Here is a 21,309-nt window from a genome sequence, read left to right as displayed (position 1 = left end):
CACTTCGTATCTAGCTTTCCATCCCTAATATACAAGCAGCTCGTCCGCAAAGACGTCTTCCCCGTCGTCGCTTGAAATATTGTAAATTGCTCTCAAAGCTCTAAGCAGTGAGTTCACAGTTGTCGAACGTGCTCGATCGAAGTTTATTTCGGAGCCTTCCGAATCGAAACTTAACTCTGACTCCAGTGACGAAAAAGAAATGATTCTGAGACAAAACTTGGACGTTTTAGTCCCAAAATACATCGGAACGATTAGTTTTGCGTTCTATTTTCTCAAGCAAATACAGAGAGTTGACTGAGGTGCTATTGTGTTTGGTTCCTGGGTAGACGTCATCAGGTACCGCCGCCCCAGACTCCCTAAAACACGGTCATGAAACACTTAATTGCAACTTTGAAAGGGCATAGAAAATCGAGGATTCAACCAAATTCAAAAATTTCTTCGCCCAAATGCTTTAAATAAAGTCTAGATTTGTTTTAGCGAAAAAAAAGTTTTGGGGGTTAGGTGCACTTTAATGATTTCTCAGACATTGTTTTCTTCAAGAAAAGATTCATACCCCACATGGGGGTTTTTCTCTATTAGAGCTCTTGATTCCTGATACTTTAATTTGGAATTTCTAAAGACTGGCTATCAATGGGTGTTGGGTGTGAATATCTACTGGAACTGCACATTCATTCATTGAGTAAGCAAGAACTTCAGTATTTATCCTGACAAACTCTGATTTTCTTCTGGAAGCTCAACTCATACACAGTTGTACAGTTATATGTACAACCAAACAGCCTGGATGACCCTGTGATTGGGACTGTGCACATTGTTGTAACTTGCAATGTTCCAGTTTCTTGTTTGAAGCAAATTGCATTTGCTCTTGAAAGCAAGTCACGAAGTTCATAACAGTTATGCAAGTTTGCTTTGTATCTCAGGGCAGAGCCTGCCACTGTGAAAGTTGGAGTACCAACCCCTAGCATTTGATTCACCACTAAACTAAAAATAAACAGTAAACAACTAAAAATGAAGTACACTGTATATCAAAGAAAGGAATTACATGCCTGTTCCTGTCAGTCAATATATGAACAGTTTACAGATGGGCAGCCTGTATTAAAACATGAAAGATTTTCAAAGCAACCATGGCCTGGTGAGATATTTCTGAGGAACTATAAATTTAAGGTCCTTATGATTGCTCATAGACATTGATTTTTATTGTAAACAATATCTTACTGAGTGTATTTTTCTTGTGTACTAATTGTTGTAGAACACAGAGATCACTGTTATGTCAGATATATTAATTTGTGAAAAGTTCTATAAACAAAGGCATCTGGGAACATATTAATTTATCATGGACGCAGCTTCTGAGAGGTCCCCAATATTAATGGAACATACACTGTTCATGCATGTAAAAGAGTTCAGTTATTCATTACTTATGATTGTAATGCTTTGTTTGGTTTCTCTGTAATTACAGACAACTTCATGGGATTATCAATTCTGCACCAAGTTCATTGAATAAACTGACTTGGAGGTTCAGTTCTGCAACCCATCCTGTTTGTAGTAATATCATAGCTGCAACATTGTGACAGATAAACTGCATTACATTATTAAGAAACATATTAACTAATTATTTTTAAGTGGCTGTTAAATTAATCAGTTTTTCTTAGAGATAATTTACTCATGGTTTATTTAAATAATTGGCTTTTTGGCCTTAAAATGATATTTATTGACCTTTTAAATCAATTTTGTGATAATCTGCATTGGACATGGCATAAATTGATATTTTGCTAACACGAATTGGAGAACTGGGTCTTAAGCAAAGTTGTAGGATTAGCATTTTTGTAGAAAGAAAGGGTTGAGAAATTTGTGACATTCTACAGACAGCCTTGCCATTCGCAATGTCCGATAAGGTTAATTTGTTCCATTCTTTTGTAGAAATAGTGTTCTCTAATTAATTTTTATAAATTATTTCAATCTGTTGTTTAAATGATTGCCTTGTAACCCCGTGTCTGGCTTTGGTGCATGTAGGATATTGATGTATTTTTTATCCATTTTGCTGTAAATTATCTTAAGTGATGTGTCAATCAAAACATATCTTGGATATGCTGGGCTCTTCTGACAAATGTACTTATGCCTGATAACCTTGGAGTGCATTTGGTTGTGTAGTGCAGACAAAATACATGTACATAATATAACTTCCTCTTAGCTTACTGATAATTCTTGGTATAATTTAATCATAGCAAAATTAATTAATGGAACCCAATAACAGCTCTTGCAGTCCACAATGCCAGTCGAGAAAAAGAACAAATCACATTGAAATTGAATAATAAAATTATTATTAGAAGCCTATGCAAGTATTCATGATCAGCCAAAAAAAATATCGTAATTACCATTCATGCGAGGGTGATTTTGCTTATTGCAAACCCTTCCAGCAGGAGGAGACTCCATACAATAGTGAAGATGGCTAAATGTATCTTTGGGGACAAGTTAGAAAACAAAACTTTCCAACTTTTAACATATGTATACTGTTTTGGTATTTTTGTGAGATTACATTTGGTAGAGATTCAGGGACTGAGTATATTGTAACCACTGCATTTCAATCAGTCCCCACAACAAAAAAATGTGTAAACTTCTTTTGTGTGGGAGTCCCCATGTTAACTAATGAAGAATATAATGGTTAATAACAATGCCTTGTCTTTCTGAATAAGGTAGGAAAGAACAAGAAATGCCACCAAAAAGCACAGAAGACAGTTCTGTTATGTGATCAAGATTTTTGGTGGCTTCCCAGAAATCCTTGAAATCATGGCTCTATATTTCATAATCACACCATCTTACACCTCGATCTGCTGATGTAATACTAAATCTGGCTGAAACTATTAAATCATTCGCAATTTACCTCATACATGTTGGATTATTTTCATTAGTAATAACATTCCGAAAAATAACTGAGGAGCTCCACTTTTAGGCTGGCCTAAATCTATATATTATGTTTGTTATGTAGCATTTGACTTTTTATCAAGTTTCAGCTGATAAACCTGTACTGTATACTTTTCATGTGAGTTGCTGGTAGCTCTATTACACAACTCTTTATACAACTGTAAGCTAACAGCCACTTGAAGATTAATACTGAATCCAGAAACAAACATGGATGCACTCTTCTATCCAGAAATTATCATGCAAACTACTAGTCAAACATCAACATATACTTTTAACATCACAAGGATCTTCATGTATCAAAAGAAGCATGCAAACTATATGAACAATATGATCATCTTAAAGCTGGCAATCAACAAAAGAACCTACTTCCCGTATGCAAATTGATTATTCTTATTCCATGTGACAACATTTCTTTCCAGTCATGACAAAACGTGTTCAGAACTTCAGTGGTATCGACACCATTGACAAGGTGTCTATTTGGGACCAACTGTTGAATTCTCAGTTGCTGACTTTATTATGTAAGAGGGTCCCCAATAGGTTTGGTGGGATGCGGGATTTGGCATATTTTTGCCGTGATATGCGTGATTTGAGCTGAAAAGAGGGGCGGGAATTACAGTTATGAGCAGGAGCGGGATCTCGTGTTCTTATGGGGTTGGGATGCAGAATTCGCAAGGGAAACAGAGCGGGATAGGGGATTTAAATTTCTAAGTGACCACATAAATACCACGAGCTGGCAGAAACAAACCTACTGTGCATATAGCTTAGCCTGCGAATGGGCTCCTCGTGAGCCCGCCCCGATCGCTTTGCCCTCTGAATTCTTCTGTTTTGCGCTTGCCGAAATTTTTTGCGTCATTGCTGGGAGCCTGTTCACAGACTAGTATAGCTGTGTTAGGTTTCAAGTAAGGAATAGCAACGGCTGTGTACCCTGTCAGGTTCTGTCAAACGTATCCATTATCAATAGACTACATTAAAATCATGAGATTGTATGAGGTCTTTGAGTCGTATTACCATTATCTGTGTTGGCCTCTGACATCAATGACATCTTTCCATTTCTGACAATTTCGAAGCTTGCGTTTGAGACCCCGATCCTTTCTAGTTTTTCTAATCTTTCGACCTTCTCCAGAGCGCTTGGCTTGTTCTGGCCAGTATGGCCACACCGGATGTAGTCTGCGAACAGGCTCACGTTGGAGCACGAACACAAGCGTGCTGGCCTGGCGTATCATAAAATCCCCGATAAGCCCTATACTGGTGGTTTAGACTGTCTGCGACGCAGGCTAAAGCATGCGCAGTGAAATTAAGTGGCAAAGTCATGAGACAAGAAAGTTCGCTTTGCTCTTTGCCACTCGCGCATGACTCAAAGGTGAGCCTACTCACAGGCTACACCGGATGGTGGTGATAGTGATTTACCGAACAAAGTATGGGAAATTATAAATTGGTCGCCATGTCTTATGAAAAGGATGTGCAAGCGGCAATGCCCTCATTCAGAAAGAAAAGTTCTGAGCCCAGATTTCAAGGAAAGTGAAGATGCTGAAACCTTTGAAAGAAACTGTCAAGTGTGTTCACAGGCGATGTCTTGAATTTGGGAATAAACAATCTTTTTCTTTTCAGTAATACGTGGACAAAAGAAAAGAAAACAGTAAATTAACCGTTAAGCGAAAGAAAAGCTACAATCATTTGTGCTTACTTATCTGCTACCCATTGAATCCTTTTGTGATCTTTTATGTGATATATATTTTTAAAAAAGGTTCTGTGTGAATAATTAAATTAATTATTAATTTATCAAATTGATAATTAACGGAGAAATGTCTTTGAAAAATGGGCGGGATTGGGACTTACAAGCAAAAAAGGGCAGGAGGCGGGATTAACAGGAAAAAATGGGCGGGAAATTGGGATCTGAGAACCCTATTGTGGACCCTCATGTAACTGGCTTAGATGTTGCAGCAAACCTTCTTAACAGTACATGTGTAAGTTAATTTGATATCTGTAAACAGTCTTCAATAAAATTAATAACTCACCTATGTTGATACCTAATAATCAATAGTACTTTATTTATTTCAATTTATACCTTTATCTTTCTAGTAATGGCCTATTCACTTGTAGTGCTTTAACTCCCAAATACTGACGTTTAAAACTAGCACTCCAACTGTATGAAATAAAAGTAAATCTAAGCCCACACAAGTACGCTTTGCGGACCTATTTTTCTCCCTTTCTTAACTTTTTGCTGCAGTGATTGACCTTCTACTGGGCTTGCTTTCAGTTGAAAAATTCCAGGGAAGCATCATTGAGAAGTGCAATTCTTACCATGGAGTAGCCAAGTGTAGTCAAAGAAAATTTTACTCCAATTTTTTCACTCAAATTTCTGAGCATTTTCGTGCATATTTCAGGTGCCACTGACTTGATCACTCTGATCTGGGTATCATTGGAAAGATCTTTTCCTCTTGCAGAATTTGAGTATAGATTATGACATTTTGGTCAAATGTTATGATGTCAGATGTGGAACAAAGGCCAATGCTCGTCAATGCTGGTTACAGCCGGCACAGACATCAATGCGTTGAGACAATGACGAAAACAATGAATACGAACTTTGACTGTCAAAAGAAACCACACAGGTTGGAAAACGAGGAAAACCAAAACAGCATTTAAAAGCCAGAATAATTAGACGTGCTTGGTTCAAAGGAAAATCTCAGCCAGAAAAACACTGCCATGAACTTATTATGCTGTTTACTTCATGGCGTAATGATTGAACTGATTTAAAAGACAACAGTTCTTTGTATCAAGAGTATTACCTTCTTTCGAAAGAAATAGATAAAAAATGATGCAGTGTGCTGTTGGTAGCGAAGATTTGCATGAGAATGAACAGCATTGACACAACACAGATTACAATGACAAGCAGTTTGATTCCATACTTTCGATTTGACAAAAAATTCTGGTGTGAATTTCTAGAAATTTCCTGGGGTGAATGGTACAGAATTTTCTGGTTGACTGCACCAGAGTGCACTCACCCGGACGATCACACTATACGAACTACTGATACTCCTGGGTTCAAACCATTTACTGAGTGGAAAACATTAGCATTTTTGTTGGCCTTGGAAATATTCCATGATTTAGAAGTTATTATTGACCAGTTGTTGGTTGAAGATGATGGCACAATTGTTTTGTGTCATTGGCTCTTGCCACACATGACGCAGTTTAAATAGAATTCATAACTTTGTGGAAATAACCGAGCCATCCTAACTGCTGGATGAATTCATTTTCATATGATGAGAAACATGCAAACTATTCGTATAGGAAGCCACCAGAATGGGAGGATACCCCTTGGTAACACATAAGGGAGACCTGCCATTCTGCTGGGAAAGCAAGTGTTGGCTTTCCTGTGGAGTATGGGGAATAAAGAGCCTGCATGGGCTGTCGCCAACAGATTTAACATTTCAATGAGTAGTGTCAACCAAATTCTAAATTGATTTTCACAGGCAGCTGTAGATCTTTTAGGACAATACATCAAATGGCCAGACAGTGAGTAACAGCTTCCAAATTATGAAAGATGTAGGTGGGGAATTTTTCAATTACAATGAGACTTCTTTTCACTTTGAAAAATTTATTTTGCAGCAAATCAAAAGCAAGAAATAAAACGTGTCTTTGAAGATGAAGGGGGATTTCCTGGTATCATTGGGCTGATTGATGGCACACAAATTCTGATCCAAACCCCAGAACACAAGCCAGAAGCTTATGTCAACAGAAAAAATTTCACCTGGTCAAGTGCAGGATTTCTTTGTGAAATTCATCTCCAAAGTAGCCTAAAATTCTAACATTGTTGCCACCATTTTGAACATTACTCAGCAGCCAGGCTGCGTTTTCATGACGTCACTCTTTCCAAGAAATTTTATCCAAATGGCTTCCAGCAAGCCTTTTAACTACCACTCTGGGTTATGGCTGCTCTAGAGCCATACTATTTTGAGCCAAACATGCTCCAAATTCCGAATGAAAGCATTGAAGATAGTGAAGTGGACAATTGCTTAGAGAAAATAGATTTTGCTGACCTTGTGAACGGTGCCAAGTCAGTGGCAGGTTTTTCTCCTTCCTGCCAATTTCAAGTCGGACTGAATGACTTCACAAAAACACAGCCTGCCTGCCAAGACAGTTTCAAGATGGCGGCCTCCAAAGTCCCTTCTTTCGAGACAAATTTCTTCAGGATAGCAGGCACTTCAGAGGCTTAAACTTTGGTGAGTGGAAAAGCTGAATGTCATAGAGAGGCTACAAAGCTGTCATGGTGGCCGATCGTGAAATTTTAGCAGCTAAAACTAAACTTATTATCTAAGTTAATCATGCCCGACAAAAACTATCTAACAGTAGATGAATTTTGCAAGACATGGAAGACAAAATTTTTACCCAGCATACAACGAGAAGTCAAAGAAGAGGCTGTATCAAAATCACTGGTATTCCCATTCTGCAACTGGATAATCCCAAAAAGCTAGTTCAAGAGCTGGGCTCACTTAATGATGTTAGCCTAAGTGAAGACCAGATATCAACAGTCCACAGACTTCCAGATACAAAGAAGGTAAAAAACTGAATTATAGTAAAGTTTGTGCAAAGAGATAAAAGAGAAGAACTTTAAGAGAAGAAAAAGAATTTGATAGGAAAGAAGTCTAGCCTACTACCATCTATCCAAGCTGAAATGGGCAAAAGTTTCTTCAGCGATAAGATTCATATCAATGAGTTGTTTACCACCTACAGGACTGTTTGGAAGAATTAATGCATTTAAACAACAGCACAATCATAAATTTTTGTGGACTGCCAACGGGAAGATCCTATTAAGAGAGACTGAGACCTCACGCATTGTACGCTCCCCTACTCACGAGGAATTCGAAGACTATCTGGTTGAGATTAATAACAGATGAGTATCTTTCAACATCTGATTATTCATATGTATTTATATTTATTCACTTTATACAAACTTCAGTTAATTTTTCACTACTAAAATGAATTCCTTGCAACTTTTGCCACTTTATAACCCTAATGATCAAGAGTTTAATATTGTAAATGGCTCATAGTCAGTTCAGTTCAATCAGCTAATAGATACTGACCTGTCCAATTTGATATCCAACCCTGATAAATCTGATGAAATTGATCCTGACTTAATGCTTACTATTCCAATGTCAAATTACTACTCCATTTCTCAGATAAGTAATTCTATAGCCAAAGCTGGGCCAAAACCCATTTCAATGTTTCACTGTAATATAAAAAGAATTTATCTCGTTTCCTCAGGTCGATCTGAAGTCTTTTAGGTGTATTGTGGCTTTTTGGGTTTTTTAAAAGCACACAATGCATTGCAGTTTGATTTATTGTAGAATTATAGCTAATCATAACAGAAAATCCCTATACAAAAATTGAATTCCTTACCTTTGCAGTGAACTTGATTTAAGTGACTCTCAATCCTTTGTTATCTTGACAACCGCTGGGAACAGATCAACCAGTTAAAGTACGTTCCATTTTCCTCCTTGATTTCTTCGTAAAAAGTTTGTAGTTTTTTCCTTTTGAAGCAAGATCCATCTTTCAAAATAAAACCACCAAAACAGCGTGGAAAGGGAAACAGATGTGACATCGAAAGCATCTGGTCCAGCAACCTCATTGCCAGTCTCTCTCTCCTTCTTCTCCTATTTCCATTTGCTCCTCAGCTGATCAACTTAACCAATCACAGCACGCAAATTTTCACGTGACTATCCTCGTGACTGAACGTGACAAAGATTGCTTTATTCTTTCTCTTTTGGCGCCCATCTTTGAATTCAGTGTTACCGGTTGATCGCTCATGCGTATTGGTGGATTTCACTTCCAAAATCATATCAAAATGGTTTTTACTGCAGTCCAGTGACTAGAAGAAAACAGCACGAGTGTCATTAACGAGAAACAAGTTTTTCTTGGCGAATATTTGGAGCTGAAAGAAAGTCTTACTGTGGACGTTTCAATGGGGAAAAATTCAAAGGGCAGATTAGCCATGTACAGAATTATCAGGTGAGTTAAATTTAAGTAACCTTATATTATACAAAGTAAATCCCTGTATTTCAAGAAAAGCTTTTGAATGAACTTTATCATCACGAATTATACAAGAGTGGGTCACTCAGTAATGGCATGAAATGAATTCTGGCTAAAGCAAACAATTTAGGTTGCCCAGAGTGCACGCTGAAACAATCTGATTTGTGAATAACAAGTCGTTTCTGTCGCCACACTTGTTCAAATGAAACAAATATAGTCGTCCTCTCTGATTCCAGTCAAAGTTCTTGACAAAAAATCCAACAAGGCAGCCACAGTGTGCATGAGTTTGATATGTCTTCAGTGTGTTTCAGCATGACTGTATGGCAATCCGTATATTCTTTTGTGTTAATGCTCTATTAGTTAAATGTTCCCTTAATGTTTTAAGTGTCTTTTTTAATAATTCTAATGTCTAAATTTGGCTAAAACCTGTGAAATATATCCTCCAATTCGAGAGTTGTTGATACACTTATAGAAGGTAAACCTTGATTTAATCTACTGTAAGTTCAAGATTTATGTAACATTTATCAACAGTATCCAAACACCTTCACAATTATTTTATTTATTTATTTAATCTGGCAATGGTGGGACGAGTAACAACGAACAACTACTTCGAACGGCCTTAAAAAGAAAAGAACTTAAAAACCGTAGCCTTAAAGAACTCAAGTCTGAACTTGACATGTGAGGTTTAACTAAAGCAGGGAATAAAGCCGCTTTGTCTGAGAGACCGAAGTCAGCAATTTTGAATGAAGACTCTCGCCCGAGTCCTACCAACGAGAGCATTGCTAAAGACATCGAGGCTGTCAAGACTAATGATGACCAACCCGAGGTTAGAAATTGTCCATGTTATCATCGTCTCAGTCCTCTCATTGAAGATCTTAAATCTGAGATACGTGACATCAAACAAAAAATGTCCTGCTCGGATGATTGTCCTACTGAAGCAGGTTGGAGTCTTCGATCAAAAGGTTTAAAGAAGAAAACGACTATTTTTGTACACAGATGGCCGCCATGAGCGAACGTTACAACCGTATAAAAGAGGAGCGAGATTCCTTAAAACTTGTTTCAATTATTTCGAAAGATCTGTACCAAGAAAGCCGAGAGAACATTTCAGATACTACGCCATCATTGGCAAATTTGCATAGTTCAAAGCCATTGATTCAAGATGAAATTAAGGATCAAGAGTCTCAAGAGAACACTGGAAAACTGTTAAAACTGGTGTTAACAAGAAACAATGAAGGTCTTCAACTGGAATGAAATCTAAATATACCTCCACGAACAACAAGCCTAACCGTACCGACAGTGAGGCTTCAGAACAGAATGACGAGCGGATAACAGTCATTGTCGGAGACTCCCTCATAAAGAATGTTCATGGTATAAAAGTTGCTAAAGCCGTGGGTCACCGAGTAGTTGTCAAGCCATTCCCTGGAGCTAACATTCATGACATGAAATCACACATTATTCCTACGATTGAAATATCCCCCGACCAAATTTGTTTACATGTGGGCACCAATGATTTGAGATCTTCTCCGCCAAATGACGTCGCGGATGCTATTGTTGACTTAGCCAGAGAAATTGAGGGTGCATGTGAGGCAGAGATAATCGTATCTGAACTAACAACAAGGAACGATGCCTACGGTGATGCAGCCAAAGCTGTTAAGTCTTCTTTTTAAACATTTCAACCGGCTTACAGTCAGGTCTTACTTAGCTGCATGTATTAAACTGTGAGCACATGAATATTTGGATCTCAGTCTTACAGTACCTCATATATATCAAAATGTAATATATTTTTTTAATTTTGTTTTAGGCGTCACAGAACAAAGATATAAGATGAAGAGGCCAGCTGTTGACACCCTAATTAGAGGGCAACAAAAGAAGCTGCGGAATCAACAGAAATAACTGAACAGCAGCTAAGTCTGCCCAAACTCAGCCTTTTTTTTAATCTTAATGAATGTTTCAGTTTTGTTCTTATCATTAATTACAATCACGAAAATCCAGATTTGTTCCACATAACAATAATTTAAGCTAAAATCTTGTGTATGGAAAATTGTTGGATTTGTAAACTAAAAAGAGTAAGTAAATTATCTGAAAAAGGTCTCTTTTTATCAAACATGTATTTTGTTTAACACCAGCAAAAGTTTGACCTTCAAATCTGTTTTCAGTTTTACTTTTGATTCTTGATGTAACAAAAAAGAAACAGGATAATTATTCTTACGTTTTAATTCATGAAAGCCAATGTAATAAACCATTGCTTGAAAACCTGTTTGACGTGATATCAGTGACTACATTTGTTATTTTAATGCCAGGCATTTCATCAAAATTTTGTCTGGCCTACAAATGATACGAAATTCCCAGTTTTTCTCAGATTTTCCTAAAAATTCCAACTTATTCTTAAAAATCCTACAAATTCCAAGTTATTCTCAGAAATTCCTAGGAATTTTTGGGAATTTTAGGGAATTTTCAAGGTGAGCATATTTCAGTTAGCATTCCTAGGAATTCCTAGGAATTCTGAGTCTAAATTACCGTGAAAATTCACACCTTAGATTCCTAGGAATTCCTAGCAATTCTTAGGAATTCCTAGGAATTTTTTCCTAGGAATTCTTAAAGTTATCTCACAAGGGCAGAGCAGTGAGTCTGTCAAGTGTTTCATCTGTAGTTCTTGGTTGTATTTTTTAACTTTAAAATTGCTCATTTGCACCTTGATGCAAAGAAGCTTATTTCATTCATGTTTACACTGGGCTCAGTTTCCAGCTACGCAGCTTCAGTTGTGATTTTATGCCATGGAAATTTTACTGTACTTTATTGTTTACTTTATTTTACTGTTATTTTCATGAAATATGAGTACTTTTCTTTGTTTTACCATAAATTCATTTCAATTTCTTTCACAATTCTAGAAAGTAAAACACTGACTAAATTATTACAATGTAGTGTTGTTACCAAATAGACAAGTTTCAGAACTTAAAATTGTCTATTTCAACTTTGTGATGAAAAATGTTTTCACTGACCTTATCAGCAATGAGGGGGTATCATAAACTTGTTGACAGGTGGGTTCAATGGCGTGTACCTTGTACATTTCAAAATCAGTGTTACACACAGTGACCACGATGCAAGATCAATCTCTATTTGAAATTGACATGAATAACTCTCTACCCAAAATAAATAATCTTAATTTGTATCGCAAAAAAGCCAAAACAAAGCTATGCACAAAAATGTGAGATTTGGGGATGACTTGCACAAATAGACCATTTTACAGTTGTCTGTTTGGTAACCTGGCCTTTGAATAGCAGCGAGGGTGGAGGTGACCTTGCTTTGATACACACCTCTCTGCATTTGTCATATAAATGCACCTGGTTAGCGTTAGAACAACTTGATTTACAGAACAAGAGCAGTGAGGTCTGTATCTACATGTAGGATTCCCAACAAGCGTTGCATCAACAACTGCAATTAAGAGTAATTTTCATTCAACAAGCAGAAATGCATTAAAATGAAAGATATGCACCTTTGAGATTTGCATGTCCGACCTAAACTCTAATTGCAATGAAGATTTTGATTCTTGCAAATGGTTTCTCCAGTAAATTATTTGTATCATGACTTTCGAAGGATGTTGCCAAAAATTACATGGTTTTCGTTGATGTTGTTGCCCACATTTGCTTTCTCTGTTATCACACAATGTGTGTTTATTTCTTAGTTTTGTGGGTTGGGGGTCGTTGCAACTTTGATCTAAATTGGATTATCCATGCCTTTCAAAATAGTGGTGCTAGCCAATCCCTGGCTACAGATCAGTGGAACATTTGATGTCAATCTGAAACAAAGGCAAAACATGTTTTTGTTCATCTGCTGGAATTTGCCTCAAATTGTTTGAGATTGTACACAGTAGTGATTTAACCGTGCAACCATGGGCTGAGCGTGGTTCATGTTCTACCCATGTTTTTTTTTGACGGAGACAAGATGCAGACCTCCACTCGGCCAACTTTGAATTACGCAATCTGTAATGTTTACGCGCCAAACCTTGTTTCTTCGGGGTCAACAAAAATCTCAGATTACAAAGTCACGCCGAACTCACGCTTTGCACAAAAATGTCTTCAAAAACCCTGACTTCAAAGCGATATATCACTTTAGCGTTAATAGCTACCTCGTATCGGCAGTACCGTAATTTCCGGCAGTTTACCCGCACGGCAGATTACCTGCACCGGTCGTTTTTTGCCAAAATGAGAAAAAAGATTCAGCAGATTACCCGCACTGGCAGATAACCCGCACCAAAAAACAAAAGAAAGTTATGCTAAATAGTTTGAGAACTCACAAATTTGAAGTGATTGAGCGAGACTAAGCCTTTCATGTTCGTGTCCTTTTGGAATAAGATAAAAGTTTCTGCTACTTGGCCACCAATCGTTTTTGAAAGTGTTCCGAACATCTTTACGATGTGCGCGCTGAAACTGTCGAAGATCAGAAGCAATGTTCTGTCGAACAATCCAGCTTCATCATATTAAAATTTCAACAAAACCAAACAAAACCAGAACTAAATATAATTAGATTTTTTTTGTCACCTCACTTCATTGCTTGAGTTAACAAAGGAAGGGACGGTCGCCCATAGCCATCGAAACACACGAACATAACACGAACCGACGTTTTGGTCAAAAAAATCCAGGATTATTGCCTGAGAGCTGAAAATTGAAGAGGAACATCTTTTTCGAACTTTTCTCAGGTTATTTAGATGAAAAAATGACCTCAGCAGGCTCCAAAAGAGAACGACACAAAAAACAGAACGAGACAGTGAGAAAAGCCAACAATTTATTCAATTTGTTCACCGCATGGCCTTTGTTACGTTCGAGTTAAAAAAAGCTTACTTCTGGATAATTTCAGCCTTACAAGCCAACAACTGGTCCCAAATTACTTTCTGTATCCTTACAAATGTCCTGACTTCCATCTCCGAAAGATCTGGCCGCAACTTTTCAGCAAATAAACATTTCGCCGACGGCAATCACCATTACAGTGGCTTGCATACTAATTCGCTAACTTTACAAAACCCTCCCGAGGGGGGGATATGACGAAAAGAGCCAAAAAATAATGGCTGGAAATAGGTTAATTTTCTCAGCTTCCGGTGTGCCAAACTTGCTGGAAATAGGTTCAAAACCGATTTTTATTTTCCTTCGGGGGACTCATGATCCCACATTATGACATGTGCTGGAAGTAATTACGTCATCGGAGATTTCACAACGGCTACAACTGATGGTGCAATGTTGTGTTGATCAAGGGATGTGGTGTCTGCAGTAATCAATGAATCATCAAGGACTGCTTTGGAATATGCATTGCATTGCGAGTGTAGTGCTACCAAAACAGTTAACTTTTAGAAGTGCAGTTGTAAGATCTTAAAGACCTTCTTGTTGAAAGATGCATGGATCGTGTTGCAATTTGAGGGTAATTGTGGTTTAAAACGGCATGATTTTTTGGCTATTTATCATATCGTGGCCTCTAAATCTTCACATACTGCGGAATCTTCGTTCATGTAGTATGTTGGACAAAAGTGTTATGGATCGACATTTTACATCAAAAAACTAAAACAAGAGATGCAAACAATTTTTTGATTGTCTTAACCCATTGACTCCCGAATGATTTGCACGGGCCCACCCCTAAATTCCCGGGTGATTTTTGGACATTTCAGAGCGAACATGAGCCCTAAAAATAAACCGTATGTGCAGTAACCACACACACAAGATTAGGCTTCAAGACTTCGTTTATTTTAAGTTGAATAAATGAAGGGCCAAAATATTAAAAAATATCAACAAAAAGAAGTCAACTTGATGTTTAAAACTGATAACAAAACAAGAAATTACATTATTTCTTTGCCATGTGACAAAATGTCCGACAGAAGCCGAGAAAATTGAATATGCAAAAATTAGTTATTATTGTCTTCATAGAACAAATTGAAACCAAATACAACAGAATTTCCATTCTTGTACTATAACAGGTAACAATTGAGAAAACAACGGAAATTAAACGCGAAAGGCACATGTAAAAACCAATTTGAAAGCAAGAAATTGAATAATTTCTTTGCTGCATGACGAAATATTACAGTGCTGTGAAAGGAAGAGTTGTAAGTCAAAAAGACAACAAAAACAAGTTAATTATTTTGAGATCAATCATATTTCAAGTATGCTAAATTAGAAGCCACTTAGTTCTTTTCTTGGCAGTTCTGTAATAGCTGAATAAAACTCAAAAAAAATATATTTGAACGAAGTAAATAAACTAATCAAACAAACCACGGAGATTGCAATAAATTAAATATGCAGAAATCCAGCTAGCGTGCAAAAATACCGTTCACTTTCAAAACCTAAAATTCCCCAAAACAGGGCACTAAATGAAAGAAATGCAAAAGGAAGTTCAATGACAATAAATTTTCATTCAAGCTGAGGTGAAGAAATCTATTTAAAAGCAAAAAATTGTTGAAAATTTTGCAGACGTGCTTCGCTGCATGGCTGCATGTTCAAATTAATTCTTCACTCTAAAGCGAAATCTCTGAGTTTCTCCTGACCACTTTTGCAGTCATTTCATCAGGCGTGGCTTTACCGATCGTTCCAAAAGTTGAATTCAACTTTGAAGCAATAACAGACATTACCATTTTTGTTTCTTAAGTTCAGGAAGCTGCTTTAAGTCAGTGATCAGTGTTCAAAACTCACTTGAAAGCGCACCGATCGTCGTGTTTTCGCGGTGGTTGAAGGAAGGAAAACTTCTTCACCAGAAAGGTTTGAGGACTCTGTACTCCTTGATCTTCCATTTTGAGGCTACCTGAACATTAATTTGTATTTTTCTTTTCTATTTTAAATCCCAAAGTAGTAATTTCTCCTTAGGAATAAAAAGAAGACCTCTGAAGTTTATAGGAGTGCACTATGATAACCTGCACTTTGCGAATGCATGATTTTAAGAAGAAAAACCGTCTTTCTAGGACCCCTAAAGTCCTCTAAAAATATGCTCAGTAAGTCAATTCTGATTGCTTTATTTGTCCTCAAGAACAACTGAACAGTAAGAGAACCAAAAAGTCTTCAGGGAGGGTAGGAGAGGCTATTGTCCCCACATGCTTTATTTTGGGCGGTTAAGGGCGGCATGGGAAATTGGAGAGGTTTTCCGCACAGGCGGTTATGGGTAGCATGGGAGTCGATGGAGAAATTACGGGACGGGAGTCAATGGAGCACTTAGCATAAATGGTGGTTGGACGTGTGTTCTTCTGCTCCGTCATATTGATCAGCTTATACGTTCTACTTTGACCTCAGAACACTAGTTCCAAGAAAAAAAGCAATTGGAAGACCCGAGGAGCATATTATAATCCTAAATATCTTGAGGAATGCTCAGGAAATGCGAATTTCCAGAAGTTTCAATACCGCGCCTTTCAACAAACAACATGGCGGATTGACTTACGGCTGCTAGTGCTGATGAAGATTAAAAGACTGCAGACCCCAACTATCCGATATCACATCTGTGTATCTGCCTTTCATCCGATTATCAAGCTTCTGCACGACATCGAACTCAACCCAGGACCGAATCAAGGAGCTTCCATACCGCAGACAAACAGGACGCATAACAACGTTACAGTGGCTCACTTAAACGTTCAGTCTTTGAAATGCCGAGATCACTTTATTCAAGTCAAACAGACAGTGCTTGAAAATAAGTTCAACATTTTAACTATCTCTGAATCATGGTTGGACAATTCTGTCACGAACTTGGAACTAGAAATACCTGGATATGGTTTATATCATGTCGATAAACAGGACAAGAAAGGTGGTGGTGTTTGTGTTTATATTCTACAGAACTACAAGACTGAAGTTCTTTGGGATATTTCTGGTATATCGGATGCTGGTTTCCACCAGCTCTGGATTAAGGTCCAAGTGCACAACCTTCGCTCTTTTGTTATCTGTACTGTTTACAGGCTGCCCGATGTACCTGTGAGATGCTTTGATACTTATTTGACTCCTAGCTTCATTGCTGCTTCTCTACATAACAAACCAATACACATTATAGGGGATTTAAACTGTAACCTCTTAAATCCTGACAACCCTGACTCTGGAGCTCTACTTGAATTTTGTCATTCGTATAATCTATCTCAGATGGTTAAAACACCAACTCAAGTGACTGCTTCCACGGAGACACTTATAGATGTTATTTTGTTCTCAAATGCGCAACAAGTCCATGAAACTATCATTAAACCATGTTCAATAAGCGATCATGATATTGTTTGTGCTACACTCTGCTTGAAAAATCAACGTCAAAAGCCAACTTATGTTATATCAAGGAGCTTCAAACATTACCGGCCCAATCAATTTCTTGCTGACGTTTCACAAGTACCCTGGTCCGTTCTGGATATTTTTGATGACCCTGAAAATAAACTGAACGCATTTAACCTGTTATTCAACAGTGTACTAGACAAACATGCTCCCATCAAAACAGTCAAAATTCGTGGATGTCCTAACCCCTTTGTAACACCCGAAGTGCAGGACCTTATGAGATCTAGGGACCAATGGAAGAAGGTAGCCCAAAAAAACAAAAACCCACATGCTTGGTCTGTATACAAGAACCTCTGTCGTGAGGTCAAACATGAAATAAGGACTGCTGAGAAAATATTCATCGCGGAGCAGGTTGTAAACAAAAAAAAAACTCTAATTGTCTCTGGAGAGTGATCCGCTTGTGCATACCCAAGAAGTCCGCCTCTCAAAGGAATTATTCCAAAGATGACGAAATTGTTGCTGATGAGTTCAATAATTTCTTTTCCTGTGTGGGAAAGAGTACCATCAATAGAATCGCTAAATTGGCAGAGGAATTGAATTACACTCTTAATCAATGTTCATTTATTCCAAGAATCTACCCATTGCCAGAGCAGTTCACCTTCAATGCGGTGAAGTGCAAACAAATACAAAAAGTAATCACTTCCATGGCGAGTAGTAAAGCCCCTGGAATCAATAAAATTTCAATCCGTGTCATCAAAGATTGTTTACCTGCTATTTTGCCATTGTTAACGTCTATTATTAATGCTACTTTTGAGTTTGACACATTCCCTTTAGCCTGGAAAACAGCTGAAGTGACCCCGATACCCAAGGTTGGAGATCACGACATTCCGAACAATGATAGACTGATTTCACTACTCCCTGTCCTTTCTGAAGTCTGTGAGCGTGTCACTCATGATCAGTTTCGTCATATCTGCTCTCAAGAGGCTGTTTATCATCCAAACAAAGTGGAAATAAACAGTGGCATTCAATGGAAACATCTGTCGTTCAAACAACTGACGAAATCCTAAGTACCATTGACAAAAAGAAACTAACTGCAGTTGTCCTTCTTGATTTAAGTAAAGCTTTCGACAGTATTGACCATCAAATACTTCTCGCTAAGTTACAGGACATAGGTGCGTCCAGATCTGCAACAGAATGGTTCGCCAGTTACTCAACCTCATGATACCAAGCTGTGCAAATAAATGCAACTTTGCCGACCAAACTACCTGTTAGCTCTGCCATTCCACAAGGGCGCATCCTTGGTCCATTACTTTTTAACATCTATGTTAATGACCTCCCTTCTGTTCCAGAAAATTGTTCGTCGCAGTGTTACCTTGACAACACCAAACTACTCATGTCATTTCAACTCCACGATGAGCATGAAGTGATAGCAAAGATGAATAGGGACTTGCTAAGTATTTGGAATTGGTGCTTTAATAATCAGCTTTTACTTAACCCAGATAAAACGAAACTAGTCATGTTCAGCAGCCGGCAATTGACTGCTAAGGTTATTGACTTTAGGCTATTTCTATTGGGGAAGGAGCTCGAGCCCGTGAAGGCTTTAATGAGCATATTGTTTCCACTGTATCCTCATGTATGTCACGATTAGGCCAAATTAATCACGTTAAGCATATTTTTGATAAACATGCCTTGATTATTATTATTAATGCCCTAGTTTTTAGTAAATTATTCTATTGCTCTTCTGTTTGGAGCAATACTACTCAAGCTAATTTGGACGAGCTCCAAGCACTTCAGAATTTCACTTGTCACATTTTGTGCAGTGCTAAAAAATTTGATCACATAACTCCTTTGCTAAAAGACTTGCGCTGGCCACCAGTCAGGCAACAACTTTATTTCCGTTTTGCTGTTCAGGTTTTTAAGTGCATGACAGGATGTGCTCCGTGGGGACGAGCCAATATAGTATGTATGTATGTATGTATGTAATCCTTATTAAATTCCACACGTGGAAAGTTTTTTTCATATGGATCACGCAATGAAGACAGCATATCTAAATTTGTGTACTGAATCACAAAAGTAGGGAAAATTGCGTGATTTCTGGGAAAATAATAGTTATGGTTTACATCGATATCATTGTGTTTGACAAGTGCTGTTGAGCAAAAAACATTGTTGCATGTTTGTGGATTTTTTTCATAAATTTGACGATAGGGCACGACAAAGAAGTAATAATCCGTCTAAACGACACTATAATCCTGTGTTGCATCAGTGATTTAGAAAATAAAAGATTCAAGTTGTGATGCTAACACTGAACGGCCACAAGGCAAACCAAACAAAGTTATTTCAAGCTCTTATACAGGGAAATGCAAGAAGTCTGGAAACTTTCCGGAAAATGCCAGGAATGTCCAGAAACTTTCCTATAAAAGCACAGATAGCAGTATCTGAGGTTCTTGGCCGAGAGCACTTTTAACACAGCAATATCTTGTGCATTTGTGGCTTGTATGAAGCGCGAGCTCAAGGCAGCCATCTTCAAAACAGGTGGAAGACCAAAATAGTGGCATGAACAGTTTAAAGACTTCAAAGCAGTTTCTGAAAACAGTATCCTATTTCAGTGGGCAAATAAGTTGTAAGTCTTTCCCGTGATTTCTTGACAAAATCTTCACAAAAAATAACGCAGAGAGTTTCTTCGCAAAACATCACTCCAACTGTTACTCTTTTTTTCTCAGATAACATCAATCCAGAACAGTTTTGTCCAGCGTACTAGCTTTCAAATGGCATACAGTATTGTGCAAAAGTAATGCAAACGAAATTCATTGAAATTCGTCCTTTGTTCTAGCGAATTTTCCACAAAAAGTTGTCAAATTTTCAAAAGATGTTTTGTAGGGTTCTAGGTGAAAAAATCACAATCCTTCTCAAAAATGCAAGATAACAAGATTGGAAGCAGGAAATTTTTGAGATAACCCAACGAAAATTCAAGATAGCGAAATTTGAAGCAGTAAATTAACATGAACTGCAAGGAATGACATCGCCAAACAAGCATATGTAAATAAACTAAACTCATGTCGAAAATAGATTCAATGATCCGATAGTTTAATGGGCTATTTCCAACGAAAAAAGTAATTGCATCACACAAGTAATTCCTTAAAAAACACTCACAAACCTTGTTTTAGCAAATTTGATTTTCAAGCCCATATATCGATTGCTAAAACTTGGTGCCAGTTCCACAAGTAGGTCTGTTCATGTGAAAATGTTTACAGAAGCCCACTTTCCCAAAACAAACAGCGTAGAAATGAGACAGAACTTTTGCAGACAAAATTTTTATTCTATGAAACATTACATTTTGTTTTGGCACCAAAACTCAAAAGCTCTCACATGTCTTTTGCATGTTTTTAGCCCGAGCAGTGCATGTCCCAATTAGCTCCAGAGTTGAATCGTACAAAACAGTCTTCGGACGTCTTACCTTGTGAACTGAATCCTTGCCGGATTTAAAGGCAATAAGCTTATTTCAAGCATTTTCTGCTTCAATATCGACCATAAGCATCGACCTAGTGGTTCGTATTTATGCCCAGCCATGTGCCATGTCACTTGAACACCATGTCAACGCCATGTTGACGGATGTTGACAAACTCTTTGAAAACTTACGAGCCCCCAGTGGTTTGGCCTGCGGTATAGATGTTGCCTCTTAGCTACATCATGTGAAGGGAAAGTGAGGCATTCGCAAGAACCGAAGTAAGTTGTTTGTTTTGTTCTGTGCCTGGGAAAATGTAGACTTGCCACAAGGCAACCTCATGAGTTTTAGGGTAGAATAGCTAAGCGAGCAAAGGAGCTGTGATGTTTTAGGCTACATAGTGGCTGTGCGAGGGTCGCTAAGTGGCTGAGTGAGTGACGATCGTCCTTTGTCTGGCAGGTTATGAATAAACAAGACAAAGGACTTTTCTTAGAGTTTAGGTAAAAGCCTGAGAAAAATGTTTACAACTTACAACCTCCACAAAGCGACTCGCATGTTACTGTTTAGAGATGAGCAAAATTAAAATGTAATTTATAAAATGTCTCACGGCATGGCTTCAAATAAGGAAGACTTTAAAAAGGATTCCAATTGAAAATAAGCTTATATCGCCGAGGCAACTTGTTAATTTTCATACCAATAATAATAATAATAATAAAT

At 37.7% G+C, this 21,309-nt stretch overlaps 1 long non-coding RNA gene and 2 pseudogenes across 1 annotated transcript; all 3 read left to right on the top strand.

The window, feature by feature from the left end:
- The first annotated feature begins 7,148 nt into the window (after window positions 1-7,148).
- Window positions 7,149-7,909, top strand: LOC110040090 (uncharacterized; annotated as a pseudogene).
- An 861-nt stretch (window positions 7,910-8,770) lies between these two features.
- LOC149111089 (uncharacterized) lies at window positions 8,771-11,198 on the top strand. The gene is made up of 2 exons (XR_016207836.1): window positions 8,771-8,922; window positions 10,745-11,198. It is a non-coding gene; the product is annotated as an uncharacterized LOC149111089 (long non-coding RNA).
- On the top strand, window positions 9,515-10,723 carry LOC149111090 (uncharacterized; annotated as a pseudogene).
- Window positions 11,199-21,309: the final 10,111 nt, after the last annotated feature.

The sequence above is a fragment of the Orbicella faveolata genome, unplaced genomic scaffold, assembly GCF_042242905.1.
Source record: "Orbicella faveolata isolate gen_17 unplaced genomic scaffold, um_ofav_v1 contig_24, whole genome shotgun sequence".
In the NCBI taxonomy this organism is placed as follows: domain Eukaryota; kingdom Metazoa; phylum Cnidaria; class Anthozoa; order Scleractinia; family Merulinidae; genus Orbicella; species Orbicella faveolata.
Note: the sequence above shows the minus strand (reverse complement) of the source record. Positions and strands in the feature narration are given on the sequence as shown.